Genomic DNA, 25,455 nt, shown 5'->3' with positions numbered 1-25,455 from the left:
AGAAGGTTGCTGGTTCGAACCTCGGCTGGGTCAGTTGGTGTTTCCGTGTGGAGTCTGCATGTTCTCCCTGTGTTCGCGTGGGTTTCCTCTGGGTGCTCCAGTTTCCCCCACAAGTCCAAAGACTTGTGGTATAGGTGAATCGGGTAGGGTAAATTGTCTGTAGTTTATGTGTGTGAATGAGTGTGTATGGATGTTTCCCAGTGATGGGTTGCAGCTGGAAGAGCATCCGCTGTGTAAAACATATGCTGGATAAGTTGGTGGTTCATTCTGCTGTGGCAACCCCAGATTATTAGAGGGACTGAGCTGAAGAAAATGAATAATTAATTAATTCAGTTCAGTTTTATACAAATGTCAGAGTTGGGGAGCGATCTGCTGAATAGCAACTCCTGCAGCCACAGCCACGTAAGTTAGAGGAGACAGTGGCAAGGAACCAAAACCCCTACAATTAATGGAATCGGAGAACAAATCTAGGGAGAAACCAGGCTTACTCAGGATAACCAGTTCTCCTCTGGCCAAACATAAAGGGGCAGAGCTGGGGCGTTAGATGTCGGATGACTTGAGTATGATGAGCATCCATGAGAATACATGATTATCCATTGAGGATAAAATACAAGTTCAAGTAGGTCGCAGGGTGGTTATTCAGACTATCCAATGGGATCAATGCAAAAATCCGTCTTGTACTCTTGAATCATCGATGACAACTATATGCTATGGATAAGGGCTGGATCCAAGATTGTGTGAACCTGTTCCGAATGATGACTCTAAGTCAGAGCTACTACAGTTTATGTGTTTGTAATGATACTCAGATGCTTTCCGTCTGTTAAAGTTTGTTCCTTTTTGGTCAGTCTCAGTGTTATTTTGATGCTGAAATTAATGGTCTTATTTTGGGAATCAAAAACCCCACCAGTTGATGGAATCGGAGAACAAATCTTGGGAGAAAACAAGTTCACTCAGGGTAACAAGTTCTCCTTTGGCCAAACATAAAGGGGCAGAGCTGCAGTGTAAGATGTCAGATGGCTTGAGTATGATGAGCATTCATGAGAATTTATGACTATCATAGTGAACATGCAGGTTCAAGTAAGTCACAGGTAGGCCCACATGGAATCTGCATGCGCAGGATTCCGCACATTTTTGGCCCATCATTAATTCTGTTTATTTACTTGAGTAAATGTAAGTTTATTCAGTTTTAATAATTATTTACAGTAATATTATTGACTAATATGAAAATGTTCGTCTGATTTATGTTCAATGCAGTTTGTACAGTAATATTTTCTCTTTTAGTAGATATATTATATAAGAGACTTACTTTGTTTACCAAATAAAGTGAATTTAATTGGATTTGCATTTTAAACATTAAATAAAAGTTGAAAAGATATTATATTATATTTTACATATGAATGTTTTAGTTATGATACTCCCAAAATTATTCAGCAGAAATCCACAGATTTTTACCAAAATTCTCAGCAGAAATAGCAAAAATTGTCAGCAGATTCCGTCTGGCCCTAGTCACAGGGTGTTTGTTTAGACTAGCCAATGAGATCAATGCATCGAGTTATCAATCACTTGGGTATCTGCAGGAATCAGTCCTGTGCCATTGACTCATTGATGACAACCTGCTTCTGCTTATGACAAGGGTAGGATCCAAGATTATGTGAACTTCTAGCTTCTCACAATGATCAGATGCTTACAATCTGTTAAAGTATGTTTCTTTTCTGCCAGTCTCATTGTTATGTTGATGCTGACATTAATGGTTTTACTTGGGGGGGTCTAGGTCTACTCTGAGTAATTCCTAAACAACCATGAAATGTTGCCCATTGAAATTGTTCCCTACCCATACATATAGGAATATGTTGGTGATGTGCATCCACTTCTTGATTTGTATTGAAGAGCCAAAGACGGTGCCCCATCATTCAACAAGTGTGCTTACAGTTTTAACTAAAGGGGCACGATGGGCATAACATCTTGTGGCATAACAAAGGGGCATCCGTGATAGAAAAGGGGTAGATAAAAAAGAGGTGTTTTAAATATTAACAGCAATTAATTGTTCAGAAACTTATTTTGACCCTAACAGATGAACAAATGACATGAGTATGGCGGGGCTTTTTACGTAGGATTTAGTATACATGATTCCACAATCAATAAAGCATTAATCTTTGAGCACCATTCAAGGGTTATTTAAATACTAGCCTGCATTATATGTGCAATATATAGCATGTGTGTTGCCATTTTCAAGACTGCCACAGTAAGTTCAAGAAATAAAAATAAATAAAATAAATAAGTTACCCGCCACAGTCTAATTTTTCATTTAATCAGGGTGATTGCAAATTGTTTTTCACCATAAACATAAACGTATTACGTATGCACTGGTATCTAATTTGTATGATTCCTTTAGTGGTAAAACCCCCAGTATTCTCTGCTTAATATTCAACTCATCGCCATTGGTGCATCATCTTGGTAAAGCATATGCATTAATTTCAGGATATGTGGTTTTAATATAATACAAAGGTTCCCCCTATGGATACTGCCACTATGATTTTGGCTCGAATCAAATTCACTTGCTCTCACAGAGCAGTTTAATTTCTCCACCCATTCAACCCACTTTACTCTTCATCTGCATAGCTAAGGGGTGGGTGTCTGTGTTTTATGGACTTTCCCTAATGACCACAGCACTAGCCAATAGCTAATTGATGAAACAATCCAACACTGCTCTGGCAAAGCGGTCCGGTCAGTTGTCACTGCTTCTGGCTATAGCCGCTGATGTATTGGGAGCTAAATTTATCCCAGCAGACCGCAGGGAGCCTGCTTGGGTTCCGGCCCCTCACTGGGGAGCCCACAGCAAAAGCACAGCTATGATGAAGAAAGTGATTAAAGAAAGAAAGAGTCTGGTTAATACTGCATGAGGATGAGTTAGAGAGAGACACGGCAAGAGGAGGGAGGAGGGATACCTCCATTAAATTAGTTTTAAATTGTCTCTTTACTTCTCCTCTCCTTTACCCAACCTACTTCAAAAGGATTAGGGAAAGAAAAAAAAAACAAGAAACGTACAACTCTGGTCAGAGAATGCACATTAAACCTAACATGCTCCCGACTGTGCATGACTGTGTCTGTCCTGAGGTTATTATCAAACAGCAACAGAAAAAAAGACTTACATTTACAGCATTACCATCAATCCCTAAATCCTGAATTTAAGTCAACATATCTTGAGAAATAAGTGTAGTTTTTGTTGTTGTTGCTGTTTGCCAAGGAAAGCACCTCTTTTGCTACAATTTAAGAGATATAAACTTCAGAAAGAATAATGGAAATTTGTATTTAAACAAATTGATAATATACATTTTAAATCAGATACCTTTAGGAAATATAACTATAATTTAACACCTTACTGGTATATATATATATATATATATATATATATATATATATATATATATATATATATATATATATATATATATATATATATATATATTTAAAAACTTAACGTAATTAATTACAATTTTTTGTAATTAATCATGATTAATCACGAATTGTAATTAATCATGATTAATCACGAAACTCCGTATTTATTACAGAAACAAAAGGACAGGCATTAAATGCCATTTGGATTTCAAAACAATCAAAGCCAATAACAAAAAAAATTATTTTCATGTTGGATTCTAAGTGGACTACACACACACACACACACACATGCACGCGCAATACAGCGGGCCCGGTGAGCGAGGGAAGGATCCCTTCAGATTCATCAACACACACGATCGCGTTTATCAAATTTGCTTAAACTATGTGCTCTAAAGTATGGCTGTGTTTTCCAAGCAAGGATTCTGAAACAGCAACATGAAACTTATGAAATTTGAGGGCTCATGGACGCAGATTAGAAAATAGGGCAAAGAAAAGGGCTGTCTTTGACAGCTTGTGACTTCATCTGCCATTTTCACTGAGTAAATTTACATGGACACCAATACTCCGCTTTTATGATTAAGATAATACGAATTAAGAGTACCATGTAAGCAGTGATTTTTTAATAACTTAAAGTATCAAGCGAGTCCCGAAATACAGAGGTTTTTCTTTCCGTTCGCCATGCGGTATCAAATTCCATTAAAACATCCTGAATGAAAATCTGCTAAATGACAGTGAACTGATAACCTGCAGTTATAGTCTAAAGATTAAAGATGAAACACACGAAATTGCATGAAACTCTGGAGGAAACGCAGGATAGCCTGGTGATGCGACATTAATTATTTTATACTGTAACTTTCTCCTGAAATCGCATCCTTGGTCTTCTTTCTTTGCACGTCAAACACGCGTAAGGCCGGGGCAAGCTAAACTGGCGCGCTAAGCAAACGGCAACCACGCTGCCCTTAGGCCGAAAGTGAAAAAGAAAGTGACCTTTTTGCTGATGAAAGCGAGGACCGTGAGGAAGAGGGTCGGTGTAGCAAATGAAAGTGAAGACGGGGGGTTCGCTCACTATTCTGCTGCCCAAGGCGCCCACCTTGGTCGCCTCTATGAACGCACCATCCCTAAACACACGTCGGCCGCAACAGGAAATAAAAAAAACTGCAAGTGCGTTATTTGCGTTAATTTTTTTTTAATGCATTAAATGTGTAAAATTAATCACATGCACATGCGTTAATGCGCTAATTTTGACTGCTCTAATATATATATATATATACACAACAGTCCTGTCTGGTTCTTGAATCTGATTGGCTGATATGAGATATGATCATGAGATATTTTGCCAGTAACAGCACACAAAGGCCTCTTCACCTTTGTGTGTTATTTCGCCCACATACGAGCATAGGATGCTCTACAGTTTGACACATATTCGTGCTGTGGGGCAACATAATGTACTTTAAGGCTATTTTAGTTGAGAATGTAGTTGTTTAGATTGCAATTATGCAGTTTATTTATAAGGATAGTGTCCTTTTTAAAATGACATTTATTGAAATTAAATGTGTACTACTGTTGTTGTGGTAAAAATATAAATGAAGCTGTTTATCATACAAGTATAATGGCATTATGACAATTATGTTTATGACAACTTTTGACAAAAACACTGACAGGTTTTAGAGTCTTGGTAATGTAAAGTTGTCATGACAAAGACCATGACCATTTCAAGAGTTCCCACATAGATATGCTTAGCGTTAATAGCAGGTTTGGCATGCTGTTCCAGGAAAGAACCCTGAGCTCAGAGATACTTGAGCTCAAGGCTCCCGCCCAGTCAATAAGCATATAAGGGGATCCGAGATCATATAGGTCTCGAGAGCTTCCCCTAAGAAAAAATGAGGAAAAGGAGTAGATGGGGTGAAAGGAAGGATTCTTCCAAAACAAAGATAGAGCAGTAAGGAAAAACTATCAGTTTATTGCAAGCTTGGATCACTCCAATAGGATTACTACTGATTACAGATGAGCAGCCAGTCGTGCTCAATCATATCACATGCTCCTCTCGAAATTAGTTTATGAAACTTCACTAAGGATTTATTTGTTTATGTCAAGTTGTTATAACAAAAAAAAAAAATCAACAATGTAACCTTTACATTTAAAATGTCATAGAGGAGCTAATGACACCCAATGATCTCTTTTATATTCATGACATGCCATGATTGTAAAGGTTTCATATGAACCCCTCTTAAAGTAAAATGTTACAGTTTTTTTTTTCTAACAGTGCATATGACATCTTTTTGCACATGTGCTTTGTATTGTTTGGTATTTAACACTTATTTTGTCCTCAAGTTAGCAGTGCTAAATTAGGTCATTGTTTGTTTCACAACCAAGAAAGTAACAGAGACAAAACAAGCAAAAAAACATGCGAAGAGTTGACAAGTACATAATATGTGAATGAAAAAATGGAAATCAGCTACTGTACTTTATATGAGTACAAGACATTTTATCATAACCTTAGTAGAGAAAGTACAGAAATTGCAAGTTATTACATGACTTACTGTAGGAGGCTTATTGCTGTTATGTCAAAATGTAATATAGTAAAATAAAGAACTCTTTTATTGTTAAACATTTGTGTGATGGGTCAGGACATTTAGCTAGGAAAGGTGACTTTTTTGAGCCAGCTTCGCTGAGCTTCCCTAAAAAAGCCAATGGCATTTTAAGATTTTGGTCATTTTTGAATATGTGTTAGTTGGATTTGATGGCGATTGAACAATGAATAGTAAAATTTGTGTAAGTTTATGGTTAAAATAATGATTTTTGTTGGTTTGTACCTAATGTTATTGGCAATGTTCCTCAGACCACTGAGTGTCTGTCTGGCTAAATTACATATTACATAAATAGGTGCATCAATAAGGGTTTCCTAAGGGCACAAGATACTGTAATAACACCTATTTGTAAGGCTTGCAGTCTTTCAAAAATGTACAATTACACACCTATTAGTATACTACTTTTCACATTTAAGAGGCAAAACAACTCATTACCACCCATCACAGTCCTTTTAGATTTCCAAGCAATTTGGCTTTAGTGTCAAGAAAAATACTTATCAAACTGGACAACAGTAGAATTGTTGAAGTCATAATTATTAGACCTAACAAAAGCCTTTGATGCTGTTGACAATTGTGTCCTTATTATAATGCTGTCAAAAACATCCCCACCACAATTAGGCCTACAGAGCAATATCAGGGGCAGTTTAGAAAGTAAAGATGTTCTCCAGTGATCTGTTTTGAGGGCTCTCTTATTTAATCTATCAATTAATTAATCAATAACATGTCCATAGTTTGTGGTAATTGTCAGGTTCAAAAATGTACAGTGATTTTATGTGCATGCCAAGAACTAAATCGCTCAGCAGGTAAGTGCAAAAATAAACAGCATCATACCACCCTGTAGTGTTCATTTTAAAGATAAAATGCTGCCATATAAACTACTGGATACATAATTTGCAATCTTTAGAAATGTATATAGAGCTACATTTTTTAATTATCCTGTGTTGACTATTTCAAGGGATTACAAAATTGAAATAAAATAAAGTAAAAACTTTGGAAATTGTAATAAAATTTCCATTAGCCTCAAATAAATGTACTTTATTAACATTATTTAATTGGTAGATTCACGGCAATGCGGTGGCGCAGTAGGTAGTGCTGTCACCTTACAGCAAGAAGGTCGCTGATTCGAGCCTCGGCTGGGTCAGTTGGCATTTCTGTGTGGAGTTTGCATGTTCTCCCTGCATTCGTGTGGATTTCCTTCAGGTGCTCCGGTTTCCCCTACAGTCCAAAGACATGCGGTGGGGGTGAATTGGGTAGGCTAAACTGTCGATAGTGTATGATCGTGAATGAGTGTGTATGGAAGTTTCCCAGAGATGGTTTGCAGCTGGAAGGGCATCCGCTTTGTAAAACATATGCTGGATAAGTTAATGGTTTATTCTGCTGTGGCGACCCTGATTAATAAAGGGACTAAGCTGAAAAGAAAATGAATGAATGAATGGTAGATTCACTGTTTAATATATACTTGTCCCTGTCAATCTAATCTGAATAAGCAACATTAAAAGTTCACTGTAAAACCGATTTACAAATTGCATTTTTTTTTGGTGCTGTAAGTATTAATTTGTGTTTTATCCTGTGATAATATTTGTCACCTTCTATTCAGAATGTAAGTCAACACATCCTTGCTAGATCTGTCAAGATGATCACTTCTCTCATTCACCCTATGCTTTGGAAGTTTAGTGACGTCACTCTGAAAATGTATCTACTGGTGTTTACATCTACTTTCTTCTAAGAAAATGCCTTAACTGTGGCATTGGTTATCATACCAGTACTTTTCAAAGAAATTAAAATTTACAGAAATGCACTTACAGTCAGGTACTGTGTTCCAACCATGAAGGTAAACAGCACTGACTCATTGTAAAAACTTACCCCCATTTCTGGACCGTACAAATTATGTAGTCAGAGATGTGTATGGCTGTATTTCATCTTAAAAACAAACGCTACAGGTTGATATGACGCCACAGGCGGCTTTTGTTTCATTTGCACTACCAGCTGACTGCTCACCTCCACCTCCACAGCTTTTCCCAGGGCAGACTCATTCTGAAAACGTACCTGTATATAAATTATTGGAGACTGCAAAATAGGTCATAGAAGGTAAATTTTTTGCTGTTTGTGTTTTCAAGATTCTATAAGAGGCGGCTGTGTACGCATTTTGAGATCTCAAATTTCTCTCGCGAGTGCCATTCGCGTCTGCTGTTCTCGCACAAACCCATCAGAAGCCTATTTTGACTGACTGACTGACCGACCAATCAATTGACCAACCCTCCCCCTTCCCTAAACCCAACCAACAATTTTCAAAAGCAATCCACAAAAAAGAAAAGCCCTCGTCTGATTTTTACCACGTTTTCAGATTTTTCCACATTCTCACCCTGTTATATACTTGTTTTTTATTTTTTGGATTCTGTTTTTGGATTTCTATTTACCTGCTTTCTAGAACGGTTCTTCAATATATTCAAAACTGGTCGTTGTGGTCAACTCCTCTCTGCATTCCAAGTCCGCTGACATAGATAGCAAGCCAACGCGACAAACTGCAGGAAAGCTGTCTACAAGGAGGTAAGCTGTTAGCCGGTAAGCGGGAAAAGGACTGCTGTCATACCGCCCCATAGCATTTATAAAAAAAAAAATAAAAGCATAATTTGTGGTCTCCAGAAACATATAGGACTTGATTTTCAGAATGAGCTTATGTTGGCTTTTCCGCTATTACCAGTTTGCCCGGTAGCTCGCCATGTACGATGACAGACTTGAGAAGCAGAGAGGAGTTGACCACGACGACAGGGTTTTAATCCGGTAAAAAACGGTTCCAAAAAGCAGAAGAGGCAAAAAATAAAATAAACAAGGAAATATCAAGGTGAAAATGTGGTAAGATCTGGAAACATGGTAAAAATCAGACGTCTGCAAGGTCTTTTCTTTTTCTGAATTGCTTATGAAAACACTGTCCACTGGGTTTAGGGAAGTTGGTTGCCGGGTCAATCAGTGCTTTTGAAAGCACTATTGGTTGGGTTTAGGGAATTGTGGTGGGTGGGGGTAGTCAGTCAATCGACAACGGCCTCTGGTAGATTTACGCAAGAACAGCAGGCAAATATGCCACTCGCAAGAGAAATTTGACATCTAAAAATGCATGCAAAGCGGCCTGCTATGGATTAGCAAAAACAAAACTTCAAAAAAATAAAATATTAGCTCCTGGGACCTGTTTCGTGATCTTCAGAAATGTATATATTGTAATGTAAGAGTAAATATACCATTAGTGGTATAGAATCCTATTAACCAACATCTTAAACAACAATAGTTGAGTTTGCATGGGGACACATCATATATTATATGTAATATATTATGTATATATGTCATATATTATAGGTAAGCGGTCAGCTGGTAAGTGAGAAAAGAAATGGCGTCATACCACACTGTTGCGTTGAATTTAAAGACAAAATGCAGCCATACGTAGCTCTGGCTACATAATTTGCGTTCTCCAGAAACTTATATAGGGCTACATTTTCAGAAAGAGCCTATGTTATGCAAACTCCACATAGAAATGCCAACTGGTCCAGCCAGGATTGAACCAGTGACATTGCTAACCACTGATCGACCGTGTTCCCCTCGTTTTTTGGCAATTTTCATGAAAATGTGTAAACACAATTTGTTTTGAAAATAATGTCATATAAACATGAAACTTAAAAAAAATGCAAGTGAGACCATGTTTTTGACTACAACAACATGAAGTAATTGCATTAATAGCCTGATGCTTTTAAACAATAGAAAATACTTTTTGTCTCAAAAGAAAAACTTTGAGGGATGTTTTTCTTCACTTAGAGCTGTGCTACACACTGCATGAAAGGTAATTTTCAAAAATCCATAAAAGGGGCACTTTAGCATTGTCAATACAATCCACATTCAAATCGATCTCTGTGATTATGCTCAGTACCTTGAGCATCACAAAATACAGTTCACAGTGGTGCACAATAGATAGTCTTGGTTGTCTAGATAACTTGTGTGTGAGAAGCTTGTATGCAGCTATGATGAAAATCATCTTTTGTGAGCTGATTGGACAGCATTATCTGTAGGTATAGTGTATCCACAGTCATATTGGGGTAATAAAAAGACAATAAGTCTCTTTTTTTAACTTCCTGACATTAAAATAGGATCCAAATCATTCTCATTTCGAGGCCCACTGCAACATAACATAGGAGTGCGCTTTCCCCGCCCACCGTATTGATTGACAGCCACGTACTAACATGTCTCCTTAGAAATGTATATAAACATGTCTACAAGACAGGACATGTACAAAGCAACTGGGAATAAAAGATCTGTTCAGCTCTCTGTGATCATCAATCATTATCAAATGTGATCAAGAATGAGTTTTACAAGTTTTAAACGTTTTTAAAACAGTGCATGTTTGTATTGAATTACAGCCATTTTATTTATCACCACAGCTGTGTGTCAGTACAACAATATAAAAGAAGACGCTTCAATAATGGTTTGTGGACGTTAGATCAGGTTTATTCCGTACATTAACATAACGGATATCCATACAGCATTGGATATTAACGTGTATCCTTTCACATTTGCTGTGCAAAAACAGTGCAAAGTTAAACGTGCGCGCTGTGTGTGTCCTCTGTGTGTATGAATCAACTTTGTAACGACACTGTGTGAATCATCATTGCTGAAAGGTTTGAATTAACTTCACAACAAGTACATCAAATATTCATAGGGAAAGTTCTTAGTATTTCTCACAAACGTTACGTGAGATCTGCTTTCTTTATGTCTGTCACTGTGCTGTTTATCTGACACAGTCGAGTCAGAGATTGAGGCACACTCTGGCTGTTTCTCAATTCCAAGAACGCAGAGAACAGACTTGCGTTCTTCTGAAGACCGGGCTTGCCAGGTGTCCTCGGAAGAACGAACTCGGAAGACCACGAGAACAGAGAACACGCCCTCTGAGGAATGAGATGCTGCGTTCTTCCTGATGGTCACGGTAACTTCACTGGTTTTAAATAGAAAATTATTTAAACATTACAGCATTCATGTAACCATTTATTGTTTTTCCCCTTTTCAAATTATATACTATGCATAAAAACATTATAAATATACGTTGCACAATATAAATAAAACAGATTTTAATATAAATTTCAGCAAACAAACACCCTTAATGTGTTCATTCCTTTATAAAGATGTCCATGATAATGTTTATATTCACCGTTTCATTTAGGGAAGCTCCTGAGGTAAATCAGGAGCCATGTTTTTTCTGTAATATTATTACAGTTATATCTCTGAACTGTAATAATAAACCTAAATAAAATGCTGTGCTTCCCATCTCGAGTCGCAATGACTTCTGGGACTTCTAGAGCGAGTTCGGTGCTCAAGTCTGCATCAGTGCGTCCTCGATATCAAGAACACATCCGGGAAGTTTAATGCATCCTCTGTTCTTGCGGTCTTGAGTATTGGAACTGAACTTGCTGCTTGGCAGCTGATAATGACATTACACGAGAACACAGGACGCAAGACAGCTGAAGAACACATATTGAGAGGCACGTGCCTGTCAAAGAGGCATGGTACATGGTTGGAGAGAACTAGCACTAAAGGCACAGGCAACAAAAACAGCTACATTGTGTTTAGAGCAGAACGTTCTAATATTCTGAAAGGTATATAAACAATCAGTTGGGTGGTTTGAGCTGAAACTTTACAGACACATTCTGGAGACACAAAAGACTAGTCTTAAATCTTGAAAAGGGGTATAATGGGTGCCCTTTAAATTCAGAGGAACTTTTTGGTTTACACATCTTTTCCCTGCAAATTAAGGATCAAATATGAGTCTGGTATATCAAAGCTCACCAACTCAGATATGTTTTAACGTTATAATAATTAAAAAAATAAGTAAACTTTTTTCCTCAAATTGAACACCCCAGAACTAACATACGACATGCCTTGCAAAGTTCAAAGCGTACGCTATGTTCCCTTTCACGAATGAAGGGTTTCTTTGTACTGATGATTTGGAATATTATTCAGGTTAGCCACTTAATTGGCCTGTTTTCTAATGTTAAACTTTTTTTCCTAACTGTTAGAAAGTACCATCTGTAATTACTGTACAATTATACAGGGGTCGTGCAATCCTGTAGTAATTACCCACTTCTTTACAACTTCCAAATAGTTTTCAGAAGAAATCAGTGAATGCTGTTTTTTTATAATGAGATGCATTTAGTCTATTATTAAGAGCTAAATGTCATGTCAAGTTTTTATGTAAAAAAAATATAAAAAATTAATGGAAATGTTTCTATGGGATGGCTAAATAACCAGGGAATTGTATTTCAGACAGGGCATTATGCAGTTAATGGGAAAAGCATCAGGGACGCTGCCTGTCATTACTTTGTGGGTTGAGATGACTCCTTCTTAGATTGTGTAATTACATGTCACATGTCTTGAAAACTATAGCTGAACTTTCAACTCCAGCGACAACCATAATTGTAATTATAGTTACAAAAGGCACTGTTAAAGGAGGGGATAAGATTTTCTTTTTCCAATACACAAAGGCAATGGAAATCATGCATTGAGAAACTTGAAAATATCATCTTTAACCCTAATACATCTGCAAGGCTATATAATGTGCACGACAACATCAGTGTGTCAAAGAAGAAAGGCAAGCATGAAGAAGGCATTGTGCATCCTCTTCATACCCTATCCTTCTGCTGAATTGTTAACCTTTATGGGTAAAAATCAAAGAGACAAAGCTGATTGTTAAATTTTAATCTTCCTTTATGCTTCAAAACAGGTCAAAATGCAACCGATTGTATCTGATGAGATTTTCTTTTCACACAGAGTCTGAAATCCTTTTTTTGTGCAGCAAAACATTGTCAAATATTCAAACCGTGTGGCAGCCTGAAACTAACATGGCATTCAAAGTAACCACAGGGCCCATCAAATTTTCATTTCAAGCGCATTAGAAATGCCAAACAAATGCAAATGCAAAATGCATAGTCCTTATTGGCATCAAACCTGTAGTGTTGAGCAGTCTTATAGAGAACATGCCAAAAACTAGTCAAGAATAAATGTTGTAGCCTCCAGCAATTACAACACAGTGTTTTGTTTATTATATGACAAAATATATTACTCATAGTTGATATTATTACAGTACATCTAAAAATATATGTTGACATTCATTATCAAAATGTGTTGCCGTGTATTTCCTTTTTCCATAAAATGTCCTCTTTGTGTAAAATGAAGTAGGCAGCTGTTTACAACACTGAAATTTACATTTGGCTCGGACTGTCTGGTATTGACTAACTAGATTACCGAGCAAACATGCTAGAGTGATAATTAATTCCGAAGGAGGACAATTGAGCTGTTGACAATCTCTGTCAGAGTTCTGAAATAATTATCTCTAAAAGAGAGAGCATAACAAAGCTGGCATGAAGCAGAAGAGAAAGATGCTGCTGTGGAGAACCCAAGTGCTGTTTATTGACATTGATGATCGAAAATAAAGATAACCTGTATGAACTTGAAACAAAATATTAGCCAAAAATGGCTTTGACTTGACAATGAAATGGAACAATAGTCATTCATTTTCTTATTGGCTTAGTCCCTTAATAAATCTGGGTTCACAGCGGAATGAACCACCAACTTATCCAGCTTTTGTTTTAGGCTGCGGATGCCCTTCCAGCTGCAAGCCATCACTAGGAAACACCTATACACTCCCATTCACATCCATACACTACGGACAATTTAGCTTACCCAATTCACCTGTACCGCATGTCTTTGGACTGTGGAGGTAACCAGAGCACCTTTAAGGAAACCCAGGCGAACGCAGGGAAAACATACAAACTCCACACAGAAATGCCAACTGACCCAGCCGAAGCTTGAACCAGCGGCCTTCTTGCAGGGAGGCAACAGCACTACCTACTGCACAAATGCTACAAAAGTGGACCAGCATCAAATAATCCTGAGTCAGTCTCCACTGATGTCAAGAAGAAGGCCAGGGGATACAGTGAAATGCTGCCTTTTTTCCTGTGCTCCTCCCCATCAGAAGATACCTGTCTGCAAGGCTCCATTTTTAAGTGTGTTTTGTAAGTTTATTCTTTAAATAGTTTCTGTAAATACTGAATGAGAGGATAACTTACGGCAAAAGCTGTTTGTGATGCGCGCAACTGTTTAAAATGCGTGCGCGCTCTCTTTTTCTTGCTTGAAATTGTGACTGGAAACGCAACTATAGCCACAGTGGCTGGTCAGGCCCTGATGTTGATGAGTATTATTATTATTATTACAGTGAAATAATTCATTAAATATGACAGGCAAGGCGATCTTATCAAGGACTCTGTGCAACAGAGGCAAGAACTGTGACGCTCCGCCTGCTCTGATCATACAGGTTTAATTTTCAGCAGCGGTGTGAAGGAGCCTCCACTCTTTTTGTAACAAGCTACAAGTGGTTAATCTAACTAACTTAATCTTACTTATCAAACAAAAATTGATTCACTAGTTTTTCTTAAAAATATTGCAGTAGTAGAATATAGCCTAAGTTAGATAGCGTTTTGCAAAAAAAACTAAATTAAAATAAATAAATGTTATGCACGTTCTGACCAAAACTAACTCAGGATCTTATTATTAATCAATCTTTGTATATATTATTTCATATACTTATGATGTATTTTTTAACTAATTTAAGATGTTTGACAATGTTAAGATAAATATGTTGTATTTTGGCTTGTTTTTTTTTTTTTTTTATAAACTATTTATGAGCATAAAGTTGCATAAAAAATATCCTGGATTTGAAGAAAATTGTGTTCCTGCCTTCACTGAGCTCAAGTAATAGTTTAATGTATAAAAATTGTGAATGAACTTGACTGTTGATGTCTTACAGTAAATAATAATGTCAAATAACCAACATTTCTCAAAATGGATATATCTCGTTTTGCAATAAAACTTTACATATATATATATATATATATATATATATATGATTGAGACCTTTCCCAGAGATGGGTTGCCCTGGAAGTTAGTGTGGATTTCTGCCAGGTGCTCCAGTTTCCCCCACAGTCCAAAGACATGCGGTGGGGATGAATTGGGTAGGCTAAATTGTCCATAGTGTATGATCCTGAATGAGTGCGTATGGAAGTTTCCCAGAGATGGTTTGCAGCTGGAAGGGCATCCGCTGCGTAAAAACTTGCTGGATAACTGTCTGGCGGTTCATTCCGCTGTGGCGACCCCGAATTAATAATAATCCTAGCCTACAGTCTGTGATCTTTAATTGTTGGTTTGACCGACAGCTGCTTAATGGTTCCTGCAATCAAAATTTTCCTTCGATAAAGTTCTGGTAGTGTCAGAAGATTTCAGTTCAGTGTGAATTTAGTGAGTGTTAAACCAAGAACTGATAGGAGCACCAAATTTGATGATGCAATCAGTGCTTTTATTGTTAAGATTTGTTGTAAGCTAAAGTTACGCTATGTGAAGTTTATTTATAAACTAATTTCAGGAGGATCACATGCTTATTATTAACCATGGCTTCCTCTCAGCATCTGCAGACATGCGTAATAAGTAAATTGACTAAACTTAATTTGCTCCATAGTCAAGTTCTTAGCCAACAGCGTTTTTCCTTTATAAAGAAAATTCATCATTAGCCACAAATAAGCAGGGGAGTTCTCAAGGTCTACCTGAGCCCAATCTGCCCTCTCACCTTACAAACAAGAGGGAACCCAATGCCCGAGGATCTTTTGACCTGAGGGCTTTATAATCAATCATTAGCTAAGTGTGAACACTTGAAAGATTGTTTATGTTTGCTGTGAGGTAAATATTCAGAGTGTGGGTTGTTGAATATGTCACAGATGAATGACGCATATTCTGGATGAGTTTTCTTGGGTGTCCATGTTTGTCTTTGTTGTTTTGTCTGACAATATAGCAACTGAGATCTTACAGTGTGACATGGGTATCATGTTTGTGCAGTCTGACAAGCTACAATTGTTTATGGTTTTTAAAAATCATTCTGTTTGAGATGGGCTTTAAAGTGAACTAGTTTTTCGTGATGACTGCCAAAAAAAGTAACACCATTTGAGAAAGACTCAAATCATCAAAGATTGATGAAGGGATTGTCACTGTGGGGGGAAAGGTGGAGCAGAGCCCAGGGGGCCTTGTGATTTGACTGGAATAGCCTTCTGAGTCAACGTAAAGAGTCATAATTTATTCAAAAGCAGGTAAATTGAGTTGTTGACAATCTCTGTAGTGCAGAACCAATCATCTCTACAAGAGAGACTTGAAATTCAAATGGCTTGTAAGACATCACTGGTTTCTGCAGGGGACCTGAGATACATATTCATGCAGCTGCTTAATTATGTATGCGTATGCTAATGCAGGTCTCTTTGGGTCCACTCGGTCTTATTTAGACGATAGAACACTGACCGAGGATGAGCTCTATCTCTTGATTCTCAACAGTAATGAACCTGTAGTAAAGCATTGTGTGAAACACAGTGCCAGGACGATGTCAGGTGTAAGTAAGGAATGTTCTCCCGCACTTTTCCCTTGGATGGTACTTTTTAATGAAGCAACAGACAACGCTTTCAGGAACTCTTCCAGTTATCTTATGAATGATCAAATCCTCCACATGCACTGTACAATGGATTTTAAAATACCTATTTCTAATTACCTACAATTTCACATAAGTTTTGAGCTCACTGCTTAGTACTATTTGAAGTTTTTCTTAAAGGAGTTAATCAGCAGTTCTTTAAGCATATTTCATAAGTTACACATATTCTAAGAGGACAAAAAGTACAGAAAACAGTTAAAAAACACTTAAATTAGAAAACTGACCAAAATGGTTGTTATTTTCTGGGAGAAATTAGTGATGTGGTCTGAGAGATATTCTGTGAGAGACTAAGGATGGTCTGAGATATCAGTGATGATCTGGGCCTACTCACAATATGCCATCCGTACCGTGCCCAGGCCCGTTTCCCGGATCGTTTGAGAAGTGTGAGTGTGCTGAATCGGAGCGTGGTTCACTTGGGCTTGCGGTTCACTTCACTAAAGCCCGAAACTGAAAGTGAGACGTGACTTTTAAGGGGCTGTTTCATATATATTTATTATTAATTATTACTGTTCAGTGATCGCAAACTGCCGTAGTTTGTTAAAGACGCAAACCCCTCACTGCACGACAGCTGCGCGCCTTCAGCAAACCTCCTCATTCCTGCAGCACGAGAGCTTTATGATTGTTTATGAGTGCCAAAAGTGGCGGATCTGTCCGGTGAAATATCTGACTGCGTGTCACCGCATCCTAAGGACTGTTTGGCGAAATATTTGACTGCATGTCACTGCATATCAAACGACTGAAAGGATATAACTAGAGAAATCTCCACTGTGCTGCTGAGTGAGAGCGTATGGCAAGCCGTTTTAGCATTTAAACCTTGTTCTGACTATATTTCTAATTATATTTTGACTAGTCATAATTATAATTCGACTAGTCAGAATGACAATTAGAGATATCTGCAATTACAATTGTACTAGTACGAAATCAGATTGGAGATATCTGCAAATATATTATGACTAGTCATATTCCTCCATTGACTTCCATTGAAAAATATTTGCAGATATCTCTTAATGAGTTTTGACTAGTCACAATTGTAATTAGAGATATCTCCAAATAAATTTTGACTAGTCAAAAATCCAATTCAAGATATCTACAACTGTAATTCTACTATTAGTAAATTAATTAGAGATATCTTCAAATATATTTGTAAATATCTCTAAATATGACAAATTAAAGATATCTCCAAATGTATTATGACTAGTAAAATTTCAGTTAGAGATATCTCTAATTATAATTGTGACTAGTCGAAATATAATTAGAGATATCTCTGAATATATTTATGGAGTCAGAACAAAGATTTAAATGCTAAAAAGGCTTGCCATAGAGAGCGCTTCTCACAGAACAGCGCAGCAGCGATGACGTAAGCGTGCCGAGGCCTGATGGTGTGAGTGCGGGCCGTCGGGGGAGAGGGGAGGGGGGACAATCATGCTTTGGCCCGGTTCGAGGCAACTGTACCTAGTGTAAGTATGGCCTAATAATGCCTGTAAATGATTAATGATCTCCGTGAGAGACCTGGGAGAAGACTAGTGATGGTCTGTGAGAGATTAGTGATGCCTGTGAAAGACTGGTGATAGAGTAGTGATGACATGTGAGAAACTAGTCCACTGTTCTCACTTCCACTAGAGGCCACTGTCGACTGACTGACCCATGCCTTTACCCTCCCCCTTCCCTAAACTCAACCAATAGTGTTTTGAAAAGCACTGATTGGCCCGCCCACCTCCTTCCCTAAACCCAACCGTAGTGTTTTCAAAAGCAGTGCAGGCTGATTTTTACCATGTTTTCATATTTTATCACATTTTTCCACTTTTATTTATTTCTTTGTTGTATTTTTGGCTTTTGTTTTTGTCTTACCTGCTTTCTGGAACCATCAGACTCTGCATCTCAAATACTCCGACATGCACGGCGAGCTACTGGACAAACTGGTAAAAGCAGAAAATCCATCCACACAGAGGTGAGTCTAATACACACCATGACACACCATACATGCATTCAAGATCAGATTGGTGGTCTAAGTACCAGTGATGAGTGTGGGTGGGGACAAAAACTGTGGGAGCTGGTGGAGAAGCTATGAAAGGTTACTTTTGTGTTGTGTTTGTCTCAAGATTAAAGTTGTTGAACGTTCACTAGTTCATGCCTTCTTTTCGTACATGCGGCGCATACCCCTTGCCATGGCTAACATGCATCTCTCAAAATAGAGAGCCGTGGGACAAGTTTAAGATGGAAACTTTTGCTGCACGTCCACCGGTTCCTACTTCTAAACAAGCAAGTTTTAGCTACTTGTATATTAAGATAGCATTCAGAAAAAACAAAACACGCACAAAGAAACTTGACAACGAGGAACATGAAAACCTACTGCCAGCTAGCATTTCGGAAGTGTTATTGCAGAGCAACCCAAACAGCATGCAGAAGTGTAAATGCACAACTACATGCAAAGCATCCGCCATGGGTCACGCCAATCACTTCATAGAAGTGAAAGTCACAGTCCCCTTTAAATTTGATCAGCAAACCACAGCCGTGAACAGCGAGAGATCATTGATAAATTGTTATAATATCTGCTTATTTGCAGTTCTTTGATATAGACAACCTTGTATCACCTGTATCCCAATGTCACGTAGGAGCAGTCGAGTTTTCTCGTGCTGTTTCCTATAGTGAAAAATGTAACTCTTAACCAACATTTTGCTATTTTTATTTCAAAATGAACTACCAATATTAAACACTTTACAGTTTGTGTGGCATTAACTATACCATACAGTCTTGCATAGAAGGAATTAAACAGTGACAGAACCACTTAAAGAATGTACTCGTTATAACTGTCACTGAGTCACTGACAGGATAGAAACATCAAGTGTTGTCTAGTATTAAAAATACTTCTTATTTATTATCATCATTCAGATCATGAAATATGTGAATTTGCCTGTAAATTTAATAATATATATTTATATGTATGTCAATTAACTAGAAATGTGGCAGTTTATTTATTTAATATATGGAAATAAAAAATGCACTAGAATAAAGAAAGTGGTTTTTACTACAGTAAACAGATGGATTGAGCCTATTTGGCTCATTTAGAACTCAAATGGCTATGTCTGTCTATGTAATACAGTGGAATACTAGTATACAACCCATTTTAAACAAACATTTTTAAGTGTATTACTATTAAATTACTACTTATAAATGTAATATTAGGCTTTATTTTTTTTATTTTATTTTTTTTACCTAAGGAGCTGAGCCCCCCTAAAATGAAAATACTGAATCCACCGTTACTTCTAAAGCAGAATTGCACACAAAAAACTCCACTGGCTACTAGCATTTTGAAAGTGCTATAACAGAGCAACATAGACAGAATCCAACAGTATAAATGCTCATATTGTCATTAGCTGTGTGCTGTTGGGTATGGTGATCACTTGACACAGTAGTATAAATTAGATTTATCTATTGCGCTATCTGACTCTTGCAACCCAGCCTCATTCTGAAAATGTACCACTATATACATTCCTGGAGACTGTCAAATACATCCCAGGAGATACTTTTTTTTGTTGTTGCAGTTTTTGTTTTCCACGAGAGGTGGCTGTGTATGCTATCCTCTAATTTTGATCATTTAGTTATTCACAAAATATCATGCGTAAAATTTTTTACCTGCAAATCAGCCACAACAAAGTGACTTGATTTATTTGATCGATTAGGTTTACATTAAATAATCAAGTTCATAAACAATTTCCAAATGTTGATCTCTGCTGTATGTACTGTAGCTCAGGTTGGGGATGTCAGAAATGAGCCATGCAGCATGCTGGGAAGTGTTCTCACATCATTAACATCTTTGGGAAGCTGATCCTGAAACAGTTTCATGGTCACACACCATCTGGACTTGGTGCAGTTTGCCTTCAGGCATGGATAGCTATAGATTTTGTTTGGATCTGTGGGCTTCATAGCAGCTCCTTCCACCTGGACAATACTGGCAAAAATGTATAATATTTTTATTATAAATAATATAAAGGGGGCTGGAAGGCAGGCTGTTACTCATTACCCAGAAAATATTGCAGTTAGTTTGGAAAGTCAGATATACAGTACAGTTCCGTGTTTAATTTGACTGGTTTAATAAAATACAATACACAATTTAACACAGTAAAGTACATTTCTGATGAAAATCATTTACACACGCTATGATTTTTTTCAATTTAATGATAGTTAAAGAAATAAAAAAATAAGTATAATTTGAGATATATTGGCAAAAAAATGTATATATATAGAAAATAGAAATCAAAAGTAACCCTGAAGTGTTTGTTTCTGTAGAAAAAAAAATTGTCATATGTAGAACACGTACAGTCAAATCTATTGTTATTGCTGGGTCAACTGTCGCTTTAAAAGGGTCATAGACTGCATTGATTCAGTATGTTAGATGCTCTCTAATAACTGCATATTAATTAATATGGCTTAGGTAAGTGCAGAAATTATACAGAAATGATTATATATGCCGGTACCTCACGGTGGTGCAGTGGGTAGCTTGATTGCTTCAGCTAGAAGGTAGCAGCTTGAAGCCTTGGCTGGGTCAGTTGGCATTTCTGTGTGGAGTTTGCATGGTCTCCCCATGTTCTCGTAGGTTTAACTATGAAAAATAATTATAAAATAACCACAGCAAATAATTGAATAACTTCCCTATAACAATGTTAAACTTTTCAAATGCTGTTTTTACATTAAACTAATATATATATTCATTCATTCATTTTCTTGTTGGTTCAGTCCCTTTATTAATCTGGGGTCGACACAGCCAAATGAACCGCCAACTTATACAGCACGCAGCGCATGCCCTTCCAGCTGCAACCCATCTCTGGGAAAATATATATATATATATATATATATATATATATATATATATATATATATATATATATATATATATATATATATATATATATATATATTATATAATTTATTTATTTTTTCATCTAATGGCACTTTAAGACATGTACTTTGAGTTATGGTCCTGCTTTAAAATTAATTCCTTTACAGTCATCTTTCCATCAAGCAAGTTTCTCATGTCAGACCAATGATTGATTGACGACGGGAGCGAGAGGTGGCAGTAACTCACCAAAAAGTTAGTTTTTGACCATCGTTAAACATGAAGAAGAATTTTTCATTCTCCTTATCATGCACAATTATTATAGCCAAACATCAGCTTCACACCTCTGTGATCTGCAAATTAAGCTTGTGTAGATGCTTCGCTACTGAAAAGCTATTTGATTTAGAAAGTAACGACATGCTACAGTGAAATGTCAATGCAATCTCACGTCAATTTGTAACTTTTTGATTCAGATTTTGATTCAGATTCAGTTTAGATGTGGGGTTGGGTGCTTTTTTAAAATTGTACATACAAATTTGTACGAATTAGCCACTAAACTGACAAAACATAAAATACTTACATTTCCTCTTGAGATCAAGCTAGTAGCATCACTTCTTGTAGCAACTACTACTTGACAAAAAGGCTGACAAATATGTATTTAAAGCTGTATTTTGTAATGAATATGAAAGCATATGCAGAAATTATTGTGAAGCTTCGCAGACAGATGCTTTAATGAAGTTTATTGGTGTCCTTTCACTGCGTGAAATGAAATGGTGAATAAACATGCATAAAACACTTATACAGCAGTCTACACAGGCCTATGTCACATTAAAACAACCCATGCAAGTGGGGTAAGCAGGAGTTTTTATGACTTACATGTGCTTAGATATACATATAAATAATTATTATTGATGTAACCACATTAGAAATGTACCAAATCAAATGCCTATGGAGTGGATATTATTGATCCTATGTTGTCAGAGTTAGTGTTTTGTTCTGATTGGCCTGTTTTTCTTAATACGTTTCTTAAATGTACTGGAGAAAAAGGAAACAATGGTTTGTAAGGCTCTCGGTATGTCATTTACATGTACTGAATTTTTATTATTCAGCTATTGCCAAGTAATGAAAAATTAAATTAAATAAGTAAATATGCAGATGTGGCGGGGGGGCAGGTGGGCTGATGGAGCTAGACCTCCAATCTGACAATATTAATGATTTACCCGACTACGCCACCTTGGGAATTTCACCCAAAGTATTTAAATACACGCACCACCCATATAAAAGGCACGCACAAGTTCGTTCCACCAAATTGCAGTCAGAGACATTGGCACGGTACAAAAATAGGATTTCTTTATTTTCAAATCTCAAATAAAAACAGCATTAAAACCAATATGTTGACATTGACACTGACAGTTTGTAAATTTTATGAAGGTGCTCCAGGGCCAGAGCTCGCCAGCGTTAGGGAAAGTGGCCAGGCTATACTTCAGGCAAGTGAAACCCACTACAATCCACTGTGTAAAAATAAGAGCACCCACACGCACAAACCAGCACACAGTGAGCACTGCACTACACACTGTGAGAAATTCTAAAATGTCCAATAAAATTAGCCTCCCACCCCAGGGAGCTCTGGCTCTGTCACCAGCCGAAAGGTCGGACCACTGCCCTGCAATTAAACAAAAGAATAAATCAATTTACACAAGTAAAAAAATAAACAAAATACAAATGTAATGGAGTTGATAAATGAAAACAAAGAAAAAGCAACTAAATTCCACCTTAAAAAGGGAGGAAACAATTAAATCTTAAACCAAATTAAAGAGAAAATAAATGAAATGAAAATACAACAGTAAAGATTTACACAAAAAGCACAAAAATGTAAGGAAAAAAAATCAACATGCTCCATGAATGTCAAAATAATAAAAATAAACAAATCCAGCCGCACTATATAGATTTATCCAATAAAGAAAATGAAACCCAAACAAACAAAGATAGATAAATGTACCAACAAGAAAATAAATTAAATAATCCTTGTGTAAACCAAAAAAAACACTCAAAAAGATAAACAATTAAGGAAACAAAGACAAAATCTAAGAAAACAGAAAAAAACACGGGAAACAGGACAGCACTGTAGCCGCACACGGATGCGGAGCGCCCGAGGGAGCTCCCCTCGCAGAGTGCCACCCAGCCTACTGCTCACCGAAGGGAATCGGGGTTCAATCAGTCACTTAAGAGGCAGATAGCACGTACATTTCAGTCAACAGCCGGCACAGCCAACAAACAGTCGCGCACCCGCATCTGGTTCTCGCAGCTGAGAAAAGCGGACACAGCGTTTCCAAAACGATCGCGACAACCAAAACATGAGACAGACGCTTGCTTACCTTTTCCAGTCCTTACACGCGTTCTAGCGTTGGCGATTGCAGCCAAACAATTCAGGCGAAGCAACTTCCAGCCCGATCAAAAACCCCTCACCGCCCTCAACAGGTGTGGGAAGTGACGACGCGCGCTCACGGCGCCGCAACTAATCAAGTGACGCATCCCAGGTAGCAAATGCTTCCCTCTTTTTATAGCCCGTATGCCGTATTGTGATAGGGCAGAGAAAAGGACCCGTAAATTAATGACACTTGGCAACTTCATGATTCATAGGTCCGCTTCTCACCTCTCCTACACCTCGGGGAAGATGATGCAAGTTCGTATGCTGTCCTGCCCCAACTCGGGCTGAACGACGAGGAGGGACCACACTGTCGTTAGGAGGCTCGGTAAGTACTTCCCGTTCCCTTGCTACAGGTTCTACCCCTGGTCCTTGTGGTTCAACCACAATGGCCCTTACAGGAGAGAGGTCCCCGGGCAAATCTTCCTGAACCCTAGACTGCATCGGATGCGAGCCATCTCGAGGTCCCACCCCTTGAGTGGCCTGAGGGACCACTGGCACCATCACCGCCAAATCGACAGCCTCTAAATCCAATTCCTGAGCATCCTCCTGAGGGTCCTCTTGAATCTCCTCACAACACCTTTCGGCTGGTCACTACAGACCTTTCCTCTCGGAACACAGGCCTTCAACTGTGACCGATGTACTCGCCTCATCTTACCTGGGCTTGTAACTGGTGCAATGGCATATACCGCCCCTCCTTCCTCAGCGGAGTGGACGACCCGATAGACAACAGAACTCCACAAGTCTTTAATCTTGTGGCGTCCCCTTACTGCGTGGTCCCTTAGATAAACTAACTGACCTTCCACCAGGGGTTGATCTCGAACATGCTGGTCATGCAGGTTTTTCCGCCTGGCTGCTGCAGCCTTCAATCGTCCCTGTGCTCCCTCAAAGGCAACCTGCAACCGCCTACGATGTTCCAAGACCCAGTGATGTACACTACCTACAGTGGGTTCTGGTACCTGGCCCAGCAAGAAATCTACTGGCAGCCGGGGCTCTTGACCGAACATGAGGTAATGTGGAGACTCTCCTGTCACTTGGTTAGGGGTGGTGTTATAGCAAAATATCACCTGTGACAGACAAGACACCCAGTCCCTTTTTCTAGAGTCTGGCAAGGTTCGCAACAAGTTATGTAATGTGCGATTGAATCTCTCACATTGCCCATTGCCAGCTGGATGGTATGGGGTGGTACGGGATTTCTTTACCTGGTACAGCTCACAAAGCTGCCGTATAAGAGTGGATTCAAAGTTGCGGCCCTGATCTGAATGGATACGTCCAGGAACCCCATACTTGTAAAACCATTCCTCAACTAGAACCTTGGCCACAGTCTCTGCTCTTTGGTCACGAGTGGACACTGCCATAGAGAACTTACTAAACACATCGGTCATCACTAACACGTTCTCCTTCCCACAATATGAAGGCTCGAGCATGGTAAAGTCGATTGCAAGAATTTCATTAGGCTTTGAGGCCAGCAGGTGGCCCATGAATGCCCGTGCCACCGGCCCAGTGTCTTTGGCAAGTTGACAGCGTTCACACTCGTGGCACCACCGGGTAACATCAGCCAACATATTAGGCCAATAACAACGCTGTCGGATTAACTCACTGGTGTGTTCTACTCCTTGATGGCCATGCTGTTGGTGCAGCTGTATCCAGACCTCTTCCT

The 25,455-nt window shown here is 38.1% G+C and overlaps 1 long non-coding RNA gene across 1 annotated transcript; it reads right to left on the bottom strand.

Moving 5' to 3' along the window:
• Positions 1-22,698: 22,698 nt before the first annotated feature.
• Positions 22,699-23,905, bottom strand: LOC141376770 (uncharacterized). The gene is made up of 2 exons (XR_012387879.1): positions 23,746-23,905; positions 22,699-23,675 (listed from the first exon to the last, which is right to left on the bottom strand). It is a non-coding gene; the product is annotated as an uncharacterized lncRNA (long non-coding RNA).
• Between the last annotated feature and the right edge of the window lie 1,550 nt (positions 23,906-25,455).

The sequence above is a fragment of the Danio rerio genome, chromosome 12, assembly GCF_049306965.1.
Source record: "Danio rerio strain Tuebingen ecotype United States chromosome 12, GRCz12tu, whole genome shotgun sequence".
In the NCBI taxonomy this organism is placed as follows: domain Eukaryota; kingdom Metazoa; phylum Chordata; class Actinopteri; order Cypriniformes; family Danionidae; genus Danio; species Danio rerio.
The sequence above is the reverse complement of the archived record's forward strand: the minus strand, read 5'-3'. Positions and strand labels throughout refer to the sequence as shown.